The 15,184-nt window shown below is 31.8% G+C and overlaps 1 protein-coding gene across 2 annotated transcripts in view; it reads right to left on the bottom strand.

The window, feature by feature from the left end:
- The window catches only part of LOC145247896 (uncharacterized), a 341,390-nt gene that overhangs the window by 169,260 nt on the left and 156,946 nt on the right, over positions 1-15,184 (bottom strand). The gene's annotated exons all lie outside the window — the stretch shown is intronic.

Below are 15,184 nucleotides of genomic sequence, written 5' to 3'. Positions count from 1 at the left end.
TATAAAATATTAACTGATTTAATATATTAATATAAAATATTAACTGATTTAATATATTAATATAAAATATTAACTGATTTAATATAATATAAAATATTAACTGATTTAATATAATATAAAATATTAATTGATTTAATATATTAATATAAAATATTAATTGATTTAATATATTAATATAAAATATTAATTGATTTAATATATTAATATAAAATATTAATTGATTTAATATATTAATATAAAATATTAATTGATTTAATATATTAATATAAAATATTAATTGATTTAATATATTAATATAAAATATTAATTGATTTAATATATTAATATAAAATATTAACTGATTTAATGCTATTCAATGACAAGCGCACTCACATATAACATGCGAATTGTAAAGAACTGACACATTCCTCTCTTTATTTTGTTTTAAATGTTCCTCTTCAGTTCTGGAATATTCTGGATAAAGATTATTTTGATTGCTATTATTTTTGCAAGTATGTGAGTATGAAACTCCTTCATTATCACATCTACTTATGAGACGATCACCGAAGTGCCCCGACATATAATTGAATGCTGAGAAAATGAAGACTGTTGAACATTCATGACGGTGGACGAATCAAGTGTACACTAACGTTTACCTTGTACCAAATAGTGTTAATTGCAGAAATTGCATGAACTGTACGATTCCATGCGTGTCAAGTTGTTAAGGAAAATCGTGTGCATATGCGACTAAAACCACAACATGCTTTACCTTACACGCTCGGGTCATGTAAGAGTCCCACCTGATCATGTAAGAGTCCCACCTGATCATGTAAGAGTCCCACCTGATCATGTAAGAGTCCCAACTGATTATGGTAAAACAAAAAAACACTCCTATCCATTTCCTTGAGTGCAGGAGGAAAAAGAAGTTCATTCGTTCATTCTTAAATGACTAAACGTTTTAAAAAGAAAATTGAAATCGAACAAACAGTTGCCGATTGCTTTTTGTTTTCTTTTATATTGAATCAGTTTCCATAATTTGTGCATGAAAGAGAAAGGGAGGATGGTGTTAGATAAATATGTTTTGTTTTTTTAAACTATTATATTTTTATTATCCATATCTCCGCACAACGCGAAATAGCCCTGCTCATTATTTAGAAATAAAAATGTTTCCTTTAAAATCCAACTAAATTTCTTTTTTATTTATTATTATTTATTCTTAAGACTTGCATATTTTCCATTGTAAAGTGCAATGGTTTTAATGAAATATTTAGGCTAAAATGTTTTATCTAGATATGTACTTCGTGTGTGTACGTACGTTATCACCTTTTATAAAGAAATGTAATCGGCCCAGGTGCAATGCAAAAAGTTATTTAAAATTGTTATGTTGAACGTTTCTTTTTAACACAGAAAAACAGAAAAGAGAGACTTAATAAATTTTTTTTAAAAAGTACATGAAAAATAACATTAATTGTTAATTATGAAAATAGATGAAGAAAGCGACCGTGAAATTTCAACCGGAAGGGGGGGGGCACAATAATTCTAATTTTTAACAGATGATAGAAACTAGAGTGATAGAAACATTTGCTTTCAAATAACAGTTTAAATCTATACCCACTCCCCATCTTTATTCATTCTTGTTAAATCCAGATTTGAAAATAAATGTTTCTTTGTATTGTTTTGTTCCCATAACTGAACTTTCTTTTCAGCTTTTCAATCAGGTCAACTTAAATTTAAACCTTAATCTTCAACTAGACTTTCACTAGTTTCTACTCCCCTTAACTGTCTATGAATTAGACAATTCATTTGAAATGCGCGCGCACGCACACACACACACACACACACACACACACACACACACACACACACACACACACACACACACACACACACACACACACACAAATGTATTACTCGCGAATATTTGCCGAAAATTCAATTTTAAAAAGAAATTAAAATCAACTGTGAGAAAAAAAAAAACAAAAAAACAATCATCAAGTTCATTTGAATAGAAAATATTGAATCTAAATAATGTATTTTTCGTTCGTTTCTTATTATGGCAACCCAGAGACTACCTTCATCCATTTGACTCTTTGAAGTATGATTCGGTTCCAGCCAAGGAAGTGCATCCTCCTAGGCATAATCTCCTCTTTTAGAAGGATGGATTGGTTGAGATGACTACTGGAAAATGCCAACAGTTCGTCCTTGACTGTTTTTGTACCCAATCAGGAGGGGCTGGTACCCTCCCACACTTTCCGGCTTTGTGACCCCCCCCCCTTTTTTTTTTTTTGCTGCAGGACAAAACAATTAAATTGAGCATTTCTGAGTATGTAAATTGTTAGGAGTAATCAGTGTAATCTGACTAGAATAAAATGCTTTATCCTAGTTTTAATTTTGTCTTTAAATACGGTCATTGGTAAATTTTGATGCCGACATCCAGATAATCCTATGACTATTCAAAATAAATGATCAGCATTTCAAATATTTATTAGGTACTAGCAATCGGTGCCCGGCGTTGCCCAGGTGTTTTGAAGTGTATGCTGAGGAAAAAAAAAACGGTCAATTTTTTTAAACTTTGACCCCTTTTATGACCTATTAACATTTATTGTTTAGGGATCAAGTAAAGTTAATAAGTTAAATCCATGTCCAAGGAATCTATATATAAAATATCACGTGTTCAGACCTTAAATTTTAGGAGGAGTTTGGTAGAGTTCTCAAAGGTCTAATTGTTGAACATTGACCACTTAATCGCCAAATTTCTGTCGAAAACCTATCACATCGATGTTCCCAAATCTCAGTACCCTGTATATCAAATTTCGAATCTGTAGGCTTAAAATTGACAGAGTTTTAGCGTAGGGAAATGAACACAAACGCACAGACACACACAGACACTATCACTTATACATATATATATAAACATAAACATCATATATATATAAGGATAATAGTACGCCATATATATATAACAAAAGACCATTATTTACTGAAGTGAAAGGAAAACCCGGGGGAACTTTACCCAAAAATAAATCTATATTTTTTTGTGTGTATTGATAGTCTGGTACTTATACAGTTTAGTGACGACATTAAAAAATGGAAATATTGAAAAAAAAATTTTATTGTACGTAACTGTTATAGACTGAAGTTCTCCGAAAAAAAATTTCACTTCATTTGATCAAGTATTTTTTTTTTTTTTACATCGAAAAAAATGATTTATCACGGCAACGTCAACGTGGCCATTTTGGAAATGTTATTGCAGGCCCAGGAATTCCCCAAGGGCAGGTAACTGCCGTACATAGCAGAATACCTCCATTTTAGGCCAATCTAGCCCTTTATTCCCGACCAGAATGAGATTTTTAATTTTTTTTGCGAAGACAGATGCCATTTTTGGGGTGTTTTTTTTTTTTTTTTTTTTTTAATTTGTAACAGAAGTAAATAAACGAAGTTTCGAAGTTATCCATGCGTGTCCAACTGAGCATCTTTTGAAAATATTCTCGTATAAAAATTCTTCAATTCTTTGCATTCTTCAATTTCTTTGCATATTCAATAGTATTCTTATTTTAAAAAAAAAAAAAACGCAAAAAAATTGCAGATTTAAAATAAAAAGAAAAAAAACGTAAAAAAATTGCAGATATGTTGTGCGCACTGCGCATCTCAATATGGCGAGAAAAAAAAAGGCTAGATTGCGAAATTTGGCCTAAAATTTTTTTTCAATATTTCCATTTTTTAATGTCGTCACTAAACTGTATAAGTATGGATAGTCTTATCAACACCCCTTTTTTCTATTTATTTAAAAAGAAAATACAACTTTATACAAATTCCCTATTAGTTCTTTTTTTTCGGTTCTAACGATGATCATCTTTATTTAACTATTACGTGTAATTATATTCATACAGATATTCTATATGATTTATATTTGCGTAATATTTGCGTAGAAATGAAGAAAATCAAATTTACTGTGTATTTATCGTGTTGCCATAACAACGTGACGTAGCCAAGGACGGTAGTGGACGTGAGTGTGTGTGCGTGTGTGCGCGTGTTTTAATGCTGTATTGTTTCGTATCTTATCAACTTCTTCGAATCTATGTGTACAGTAATACAAACCCGTTTTTCGAGCTGAATAAATGTGTTACATTGAATAAAAACACGAAAAATATATCCAGTTTGGTAGAAAAGTAACTTATCTTGCCTTTGATAACATTTATTTGTTATATATTTGTTTTTTGACAACTTTTTCGAATCTATGTGTACAGTAATACAAACCCGAAATGAAAAGACCACGAGCGAACGCGCGTTTTACATAAAAATAAATATTTTTAAATTTTATCTTTATAGCTTTAAAAAAAAGTTTAAAAATTTTATCAGACGGCATAATTTATTTTTAAATATTGAAAAATTTCAGGAAAATTAATTTTTGCTAGATTTTCAAAACATTGTTTTCGTGTTGTTTACGTGTCTGCGGCTACACCAGAATGGCGGCCGTGATGTCGTAGGTTGGATTGTAAGATTGTGTAAGTTTCGTATTTTTTTTTATTTGTAAATAACAATTTATAAAAAAATTAAACCCTTCCAAGATGGACAATAAATAAAGCCATAATATTTTATGGTAAAGTTAAGAGCCTACGAACCATAGTTTTTTAGGAGATGTGATTATTGGATTAACCAATCAGAAATCGTCTGTGGCACACACATCTCTGTTTTTATAGATAGATATATAGAATAGATAGATGATAATATTGAATTTGCCATGCAAATTAAAAAGTATCTCAGAATTAGCAAATAAATTCTAGTCTTAGAGGCCCTTCAAGTAGAATTAAGATCAGCATGACATTTTCTACTAAATTTTAACTGTTTAATTAATGCATTATTTCTTTTATGCTGAAAACGTAATAACTACAGTGATTTTACATAAGAGAGAATGAGCAGATAGAATTTATGTTCTTGAAAAATTTCATATTTTCTGCATTAATATTTAATGTGCTTTAGATTTTCAAACATTCTTCTCTTGACATTTCGTGGCCTTAATTTTAATTAGGTGTTAGAGGAAAAATTCTAAGCAATTTATAGGGAAGAATCGATTTATTTTTTTTATAAATACAACATTGTCACTAGATTGAAGAGGAATAAGGATGCCTCTAGATCTGCTTTTATGATTTTATAAAAACTTGAAACTTTTCAAAAATTGCTCAGTGAATTGAAAGCAACCATGACTCACTTTTCAAATAAATATACACAAACTTTTATTTGGATTTATAAGACGACTATTCTAATTTTCATGTTTTGATCAATATAACCTCTTCAAACGATACAAAATTTCACACTAAACTCTTTAATACAACTAGATTGTTTTTGTTCTGTCAGCCATGGCGGAGTAAAAATGTTAAAAATTATGCCATTCTCAGTTATTTATAACCTATAGTAAGAATTAGACTTTCAATCTCCAGAATACTGTCACTTGGAAAAAATTGTTAATCTATTACACATTGGGGTTCAACAGAATGAGAACAAACTACCCTCATGGATTAAATAAAGTTTGAAATTCTGCACTGGTTCCCAAATTCAAAAAGATGCATTTCAAGAAGTTCAGAGGTTACATTAGCTGAAATGTTGTGAATAGTAGTGCAATATTTTGAATTTAGATTTTAAAATTTTTATTAAAAAAAAAAAAAAAATAATCCTTGTTACACGTTTTTTTTTTTTTTTTTACATAGGCATTTTACACGTTTTGAAGATTTTAAAATATTTTTTGTTTTGAATTTATGGTTTCGCGGTTTTCAAATTTAAAAGAATTGGGTCAACTGTAATAAAATACACATCTTTTAGGAAAACGATAAAAATAGCTGAGATATAGACAAATTTTGCAAAATATAGATATTAATATCATATCGATTTTCATGTAATATTAGCACCTTGCATAAAGTAATGGATATCAAACGTGGCTAACAGACCATTCCTTCTAAGCCGGATTATTCTAGTTTCCAAATATTTCTGGCCTTGTGCCAGATCAAAGATCATACCGAGCAGACATAAAATCGAAAATCTGAAATATTTTTTTTTTTTTAACTGTTGATGAATTTCTCATTTCTATTTAAAAGTGAGGAATGGCAAATCATGAAATCAGACGAGATTCTCCTCACAATGACGACCACTGTCGTTATTTCCATGGAAAGTGCTTCACTAAACTTCAATCTGTTTCTTTCACAGTAAAACTAGTCTTTTTACAACAACTAAAAAAATCTTTCATTTTTCTTCCCTGTCAAACAGAATTTCCATGAAATTTTACCCTAACAATAAAATTTAAACAGTTAAGAAATTTAAATAAAATGCTTATCTGTACAATATGAACTCCAAAATTACTAAACATATTTCAATGATCAGAAATTACAAAAACAATAAAAACGTCTTTCTAATCAAACCAACAAAATTGATATAAGTGTGGATTTAAAATACCAGAAATAAATCAGTTCATTTTTTTTTACTTCTAAATTTGGATATTTAAATGCTAAATTATTTATTAATTTAAAATTAATATAAATTGGAGAATGTAAATAAAACGGAATCAGAGTACAGCTTACGTCCTGACCCCCATGAGGCAGAAAAAATAACTTACAGAAAGCTAAAAGGTCACCTATTGAAAGATGACAAGTCTTCAATGGATGCCACCTGCAATGAGCAGGACCATCAACAAACACTGCCTTCTACAAAACAAAAACGAGGAGTGCAACTACATTGAATGAAAAGCAACTACTATAGAATTGAGCGACTTAACCGATTGAATCAGCAAAATATGTTTGTTGCTTATATCGAGCCAAAAATGTCAGCAAAAACATTGTCAGAACCAACTCATCTTGGTATGTTTTAGTAAGTGATTATGTTTTGGCAATTTGTTCACTATAGTTTGTATAAAGAGTGATAATGGGAGGATTCCAATACAATTATTGATTCTGTTCTAAATTCCAGATTCTGATACAAATTCCTATTAAGATTCTTTTTAATTTTCTAAATATAATTGTTTTTTGCGGAATTAGGGTCGATTATCATAAAAATCCATGTATTATGCACATATATTTTTGCAAACGTGAAAATACATTGGAGGTGAGGGTAATCAATGGATTTTAGTTTTATTGGTAGTTTAAAAATCAATAAAATCAATATGACCAATGGAAAATTAAGTTAAAAAAAAAATAAGCAAACAAAAAACAATTTAAAAAAATCATTTTTAGCATAAAAAAAAGACAAATTCTTCAATTTTGATATCCAAAACATTCTGATTATTCTGATTAATTGTGCCAACATTAATAAAAAGGCAAAATTCCACCAATTTTGATGGATGAACAGACAATTCTTCAATGAATCTAGTTGTTACAACAGGAAGTGAGCTTATTAGTAGAAACTGACAAGAAGAGTGTGGCAGGCTCGCCACCTAACAGGCGAGATGCATCCGCTTATGTTAAGCCCTAAACTTGATTGGCTAACAAAATGAATCATTTTCATAAGCACTTTGTTGTCCTGTATGTCTTTGGCATAGTTCCACTGTAGAAACTTCGATTTTTGTGGGTGGCTACTATCACTGAAAGGGGTGAGGGCAGTGACTACTTTAGTGTTCATATTGGCTCCTCAAGAGCAAGACTCTTAAATATCAGTGGCAAATATCCATTCCAGTATTACCTGTGACTGAAGTAATTGTGTTTCAATTTAAATATTTTAAACGATTCATAAGAATTGCTCAATTACTCAAAGAAAATTAAAAAAACACACATTTTGAATGAAATTCAATGTGTCGATTGGATCACAGGAAGACATTGGTGTAATGATAACATAAGCATCCTTATTAGATGAAAAAAAAAAAAAAAAAAAAAAAAAAATCAGGATCTAAAAAAAAAGGTTTTCTATTTCAATAATACAGGATGACCTCCCCTCAACAAATGTTACTCATAAAATCGTTATTAATACAAAACAATTTCAGTCTATGCCTGGTTTATCCATAAAGCTCCCAATCATGAATGTCCAACAGTTTTATTGCTCTTCAATGATATTCTTCAAATGTGTACCTTCGAGTTACAAGCAAACCTGAATGCCTGAGAATTTGAAAAAGGAGTAAGAGTGTTAGAATTTGAAATGCTTTGTAGAAGAAAAAGGAAAAAGTCCTAATATCGGCAAAAAATTAAAGTTGTTTTGAGCTATTAAAGTTTAATGTCAAAAGCATTATTTTTTGTGTGTTCATCCAAATATATCAATATAACTGTCACTATAATAATGAAATTTCTACGCTTACAATTATAATTTCGTAAAGTTTGATAAAGAAATGTGAAGACTTAACACTATCATTCTTTAATATTTCATCAAATGTAGAACTTCATTGCTTCCCAGTGCAGTAAAACTGGTACAAGGCTGAAAGGTGGGGCAAATCAGGTTCCCTGAGGGAGCTCTCTGGATGGGAACAAAAACAGGTAAGAACAGTCTCGAGCAATCAGCAATAACCTAATCCACTCTCAAAGGAGGAGGTACTAAGTGAAATGGTGCACCTCATTCTGACAAGAAAGGCATCTGAGGATTTCTCTGATATGAGAACGTCAAAGCAAACGACGGCTAATATGAACACTAGGATTGAGGGCAGAATCCAATGTAGATGAGTATTATAACCAGTTAAGCAGTCGCATTCATTTGTATAAGAATTTAATAGTGCGTGCATGTGTTCAAATGTGTTTAATGGTTGAATTGTAATAAATTGTGTGAGAAAGAAGCATTTCTCATGCGACGACAAGAAGCTAAAAATAATTATTTTGTTTTTATTCTTTTTTCTTTTAACAACGGAAAAAGCAAAACAAGAATAGACGGTTTCAGGATTTCTAGATGAGAAATAAAAATGGCTGTAAATTTTATTATTCTTTCAAAATATCTCAAATCAAACGAATGGCTACAAGAATTAATAACTTATTTGATTCAAGATAAAAACACAAACGAATGATTGTGGATACAACTTCTGCAATCTATATCTATAAAAGTGAAAGTGTGTGTGTGTGTGTGTATACATTTCCCTACACAATAACTCAATTTTCAGTCTACAGACTCGAAATTTGATATACAGGTTTGAGAAAATCTTTGCAATCAGTTTTCGGCTAGAAATTTGGTTTTTAAGGGGTCAAAGTTCAATGATTTGACCTTTGAGAACTCTACCAAACTCCTCTGCCAATTTTGGATACAAACACTTGAAATTTTAGATATAGGTTACTTGGACATGGATCTAACTTAATAACTTGATTTGAGCCTAAAACAATAAATGTTAAGGGTTCATAATAGGGGTCAAAGTTTTAAAAAATTTGACCGCTTCAGTCTACCAAATTACTCAGACAATTTCTGGTCTAAACATTTTGAAATTTTACATAAAGGGTATTCAGAGATAGGGCAAGCTTTTTTATCGGTTTTGAGCGAAAATTTATCAATATATAAATGTATGCATGTATATATGTTTGCATATCTGCCTAAAACTTTTGACAGAGGCGACGGATTTTTACAAGATTAGAATCATTTTGAAGTTCGACCTTTCAGACAACAAATATTGAAAGATTGGCTAAAAGCATTAACATCTTCACCTTCAACTGAGCACTTTTCTACCGGAGGGGGGGGGTCGCTTTTTTTTTTCCGATATTTTCGAAAGTCATCCTCTCCTTTCGATTGTCTAGCTTTAATTAAAACCTACGTCACTTCCGGTTTGGCGGTGGTCGTAACAGCAAAGACATCAGGTTTTTTTCCCCCGTTCTTTTCCTCCTTCGCGGCATATATTCAAGCCTGCCTTCCTACTACAACTTTTTTTTTTTTTGCTCAACATACACCTCCGAGCAACGCAGGGCTGAAATGTTAGTTGTAAATATAATCCACAATCCTTTCTGCAATGCAACAATATTTAGTACAATTAAACTTTAGTCAATGTTTGGATTGTTCAGTAAGTTTCATGCATAAATGTCTAACAGACATTGTTTTATCGCTGTTCAATGACATAACCCAAATGAGTGAACAACACCAGAAGCCTGTCAACAAATGCCACTACAAATGAACTATATGGGTTGCAAGATCAAAACAGATCCTCGATCATGAAATGTTTGAAAATCAATACATCAATACTGAGCACTACCCATTGGTTGTTAAGAAATTTTAAGCAGACTAAAAATAGGCAAAGTGTTATGAAGGATGAAGAGTGTTTTTAACAGAATTGGGTGAAAGAAGAGCGTGTCAAGAGAGTTATTGACAATTTTGCAAATCATTTGTGAGTGTGCTTATCATTGAATAGCAATAGAATAAAGACTTGAGTATTCATAACTGAAACCAGGTGGACAAGTCAGACATAGATTAAAGTTTATTTGCACCAAATAGGGTTGGATAGCAGAAAGAGTTTTGAAAGGATTGAATTTTATTAACAGTACATCGGTGTCATTTTTCTTTTTTCTTTGGGAGATGGGGCTCGTTCTGTATACAATTAATCTAATATAAGTTGCCATTTCAGCCAATGAGTAAATGCAATATGTATACAAGTAAGCTTGAAATGTGACCTTTTGGGTCACCTATCAAGCTCAGATGATATCTTTGGAATGAGGAGAAAGCGAGTTTGCAAAGCCAGTTAAATATCAAAAACCAGTTACATAGACTGGTTCTAAAAGTAGTCGCTTTCTGTTTGCTATACCTCCCCTCTCTCTCCAGCTACAGGTTAAATAATATTTACCTTTATATTCCCTTTTATTTATAAACTACGCAAATTCTTTTATTCTTCAATTGTTAAGAGAGAGATAAAAGGGAGAAGAAGTATCAGCGTATAAAATAAAAGTGGAAAGATCAAAAAATAACAGTGAGAGGGTGAAAGTGATAGATACAAACATAAGAGATGGGTTACTTGATTAGTTAAGTGCAAACTATGGGTAAAGGTTATTCAAACAACTCAATTCTAAAACTAGGGAGAATTTTAACATTTTGTGTGATTAAAGAATTCAAGAGTGGGTTGGCATCAATAACGCTGCCCCCCCCCCATCACCTCAAAGAAAAAAAGTACTTTGAGGGTAAGCAATTGGAAGTCCTTTAAGATATTATAAATTCTTTGCAATTTATTAACATTTCATTGAATGGATTTATCAAGTTAAACCAATCATTTAGGTTCAATTCCTGGAGAAAGATTAAAAGAGAAAAAGAATTATGGGTTTTCATTTTGAAAAGATTTGATATTATAGAATATAGGAGGTGGTAGTAGCGAAATGGATAATGTCATGAACTGATGGTGTGTCACAGTTGAATCCACTTCATGATTCCATAGCACTACTTTTACTGTGGATGTTGGCAACCTTCATGTTGCACTTCCTGTGAGTACACTATCCTAAAATTGGAAGAACTCAATGCCAATGACAAAATTGAGTTCGTAAAAAAAGCAACATTAGGGATTCTTAAGATGATTAGGTTACTGTTCTTATCTTGTTACATTTCGGTCGATGTAACCTCTGACCTTTTCAGGTCTATCTTTTTGGACTTGCAAATCTTTTATGTCAAACTTACTAACCTATACAGAATTTTTAACTGAATCTTATTTCACCTGGAGAGTATATTGTTCTCATTCTGTCAGCCACAATTTGGTAGAAGTGTTTGTTATTACTTATTATTGTCTGTGACTGAACTCTCAACCTTCACAAGTCTGAAACTGATAGTTAACCAACCCATTTAACCATTAGGCCATTTGGACAATTCTAGCTTGAGTTTTGGAAAGCATACACCCAAAAAAGATTAGATTTTAAAATCACAAAATTCAAACTAGAATTGCCCACATGGAACCCATGGCATAACGATTAAAGACATTGGTTAATAATCAATTCTAAGAAACAGCTTTTTGGGGGTGGAAGGTTCGACAGAATAAGAACAATCTACCCACCACCCCACGGAATTAAATAAAAGTTCAATTTGAACAAGTGCATCTGAAGAAGGTTAGAAGTTTACATAAGTTGAAATATTATGAAAACAATAAGATGAGAATGAGATGAATAATTCAAATACGTTTTAAGTGCAGAAATGTGATCAAAAGTTTGGATTTAGTTTTTACTAAACTTCTTGTATCAGTTCTTGCGACACGTGAATCTACTGTAAAAAAGTCTATAACAGATGAGACAGGTTTATTTCACAGACAACATGGTATTCTTAAATGAAATTCATTTTTTGAATTATAATAAATGGATTAATTGTAGTTAAGGGCAACGTGAAAGCTTCCTATTTATTTTTCCTAGGTACTCCACTTACCCTTGATCCTAATTTTATAATGCTAAGTGTTTTAGCAAGGTGACATTAAGTAATATTTTTAAGTCTTCATCAAACTTGACCAAAGATTGAACCCTAGTCTCCTGACCCATTATGACAGTTTATTAAACTAAAAAAATTAATTAAAAAAAAAAAATGAATAATTTGAGAGCAGAATTAAGAATTTTGTTAAATTCAGAATGATTTATGTGGTCAAAGGTATTTTAACATTTTAGAGAGGAGATATTATCATTTGGGTTAAATTTTCCTGTTGCGTTCCACAGGGTTAATGAAGAGATATTCTAGAATTCTACAAGATGTTTGTTGTCATAAAATCTAGACACATCCAATATTTGATGGTTGTCATAGTAACCTTTGTTTACATTGTCATCATTCAGGCAACTGTACCACTACTCTTCTTGGTCAGCATGTGGTATTATTTGGGTCTGTCATAAAAAGTGCACCTTCCCAGGCATTACTTCCTTCATCGAAAGGGTGGTGGTGATTTATTAGCGATTGTTAAAGACACTGTTGAAAGCTTTAATCTATATTTTTGCACCCAATCAGAGTTCCTCCTTTGGGAGAGCATGTTTCTCTCCATCTATTGACCTTGTGGCACATTTTTCTGTAGTAGAAAGCAAGTAATTCCCAACTGATTATGTATACACTGTATAGAAATTGAGAGGATTGAAAACACAGCCCAAATAAGAAATACAGCAACTTGTGTTTAATGAATAGTATGAATAGCTGACAATGACTTGATAATAATGCAATTTGACACTGAATGGGCAGATTTGTCGTAAACAGACAATTTAAATTGATTAAATCATTTTTTGTTCAAATTTTCCTGCGCCCGAAAAATATCAAAGAATTGGCCAAAAACGTTCATTTTTTCACCCTGAAATCGACAATTTTCTACAGGGGGGTGGTCAACAAAAACCGTCCTCTCATGACGACGACCAGTTCTACACATGCGTCAGATGACGTCATGACCTGATTTAATTTAAATAGTTGAAGAACTGACTAAATTTCATGTACGTCGTGTTAGCTCAGTTGGTTAGATCGTTGGTTCATTATCTAAACGTTTTGAGTTTGAATCGTGGTGTGAGATGTCTGTTTTGATTTTTTAAATTTAAATATTGAACCAGTGTTATTTAAGCTATTTTTCACGTAACGTTCGTTTTTCTGTGTTTTTTTGTTTTGTTTTTTTTTGTTTTATACTTCGCTTATTCTTAGGTTTTCATTAACATCCCCGACCAACTACACACACCCAAAAACACCTGGGTACCCACCGATTTTTAAAATTTTAATATCGAAACAGGCTTATTTAAGCCATTTTTCACATTTTTTTTTTCTTTCTTTTAGTTTTAACGTTCGTTTTTCTGTTTTCTTTTGTTTTTTTCGATTTTTACATTTAACATCGTTCGTTTGCCTTACATTAGTTTTTTTTCAATGTTTTAATTACCCTCCCCCCAGGTACCCCCCCCTGCTTCGTTTTTATGTTTTCTTTTTTTACTTTGCTTATTCTTAGGTTTTCACTAACACCTCCACCCCCTCCAAACACTCGGGCAACGCCGGGTACCCCCCCCCTGCTTTATTTTTCAGATAAGTTTTAACGTTTGTTTTTCTGTTTTCTTTTTTGTTTTTTCGATTTTTACATTTAACATCGTTCGTTTGCCGTACGTTAGTTTTTTTTGTGTTTTATTCTTATGTTTTGATTACCCCCGCCCGACCACACACACCGAAAAACACCCAGGCAACGCCGGGTACCCCTCGTTATAGTTAATCAATAAATCCCAAAATACTAGTTTGATTTTAATCAATAATAAAGGGTCGAGGAAGGGAAGAAGCACCAACCACATCTCTATTGAAAGGGCGTAAAAAGTACTGGAAATTTGGAGAGGCCACTCAAATTCCAAAGAAAGTCAACAGTTTGCTGTCAGCGAAAAATTAATGGTAAGCGATTTGTACGATAATTTTTGCATAATGATCAATTCGTGAGGGGGGGGTAGGATAGCACCTGTTCTATAATTATGATATAATCTTCCCAGAGATGAACTTGGAAAGGGAGGCATGCTCTGTTCTGTTGTCATCTTCTAAGCATTTCTTCTTCCTTTTGGGGGAGGGGACGGGGTAGTATCGGTTCGTCATGTGTCCCAAGTATGACTGCCTCTTTTGGGGGGAGAGGAACGTACGTCAACAAAAAAAAAGTTTCACAATCGGCTTTTCGGCTAAATTTCAACATTTACATTTATTATTCGCAAAAATAGGCTTCATCTTCTGGCTGTAGTATATTTTTTGTAATAATAATAAATGCGCGAAATACGAAAAAGTTATTGATCATGTAGTCTTATTTTGGTATTTTTTTACGACCTGATCCAGCGTAGTATAAACACCCCCAACCACTCCATGTTAAGAACAGCTTTCAGAATAAACACCTTCCCAACCTCCATGTTAATAACGGCTTTCGAGGTTGGGGTGTTTATTTCGAAAGCCGTTCTTAATAGGGGGAAGTTGGGATGTTTATAATACCCTGGGGCACGTCGTAAAAATTTACCCTTATTTTTATAAAGAAAATCATTTTTAAACGATTCGAAGCGATTAATGTGAAATCTGTAGCATTACAAGACTGATCGTGCAAGTTTGTGTTGTTGTAAACTTATCTACCCTTGTTTTTTGTTTGTTTGTTTGTTTTTTATTTTCAATATAGTAACGCGTCAATGCGATACAAGCCCTTTATAAAATTTGATTTTCTTAGAAATAAAATTATTTGGTCAATTTACGTAAATTTTGGAATACGACGTTCCGTGACGTACCGTACACCATTAAAAATTTTCTGTGTTTTTTTGGGTTTTTTTTTACATTTTAAATAATATTTTAATAACAAAAAGAAAAAGAAAAAAAACTTGAGTGTCTTATAAAAATACAATGAATGATTAAAATCGAT

This window comes from Euprymna scolopes, chromosome 26 (assembly GCF_053919585.1).
Source record: "Euprymna scolopes isolate OS-2025 chromosome 26, ASM5391958v1, whole genome shotgun sequence".
Classification (NCBI taxonomy): domain Eukaryota; kingdom Metazoa; phylum Mollusca; class Cephalopoda; order Sepiida; family Sepiolidae; genus Euprymna; species Euprymna scolopes.
This window is presented reverse-complemented; position numbering and strand designations above follow the sequence as displayed.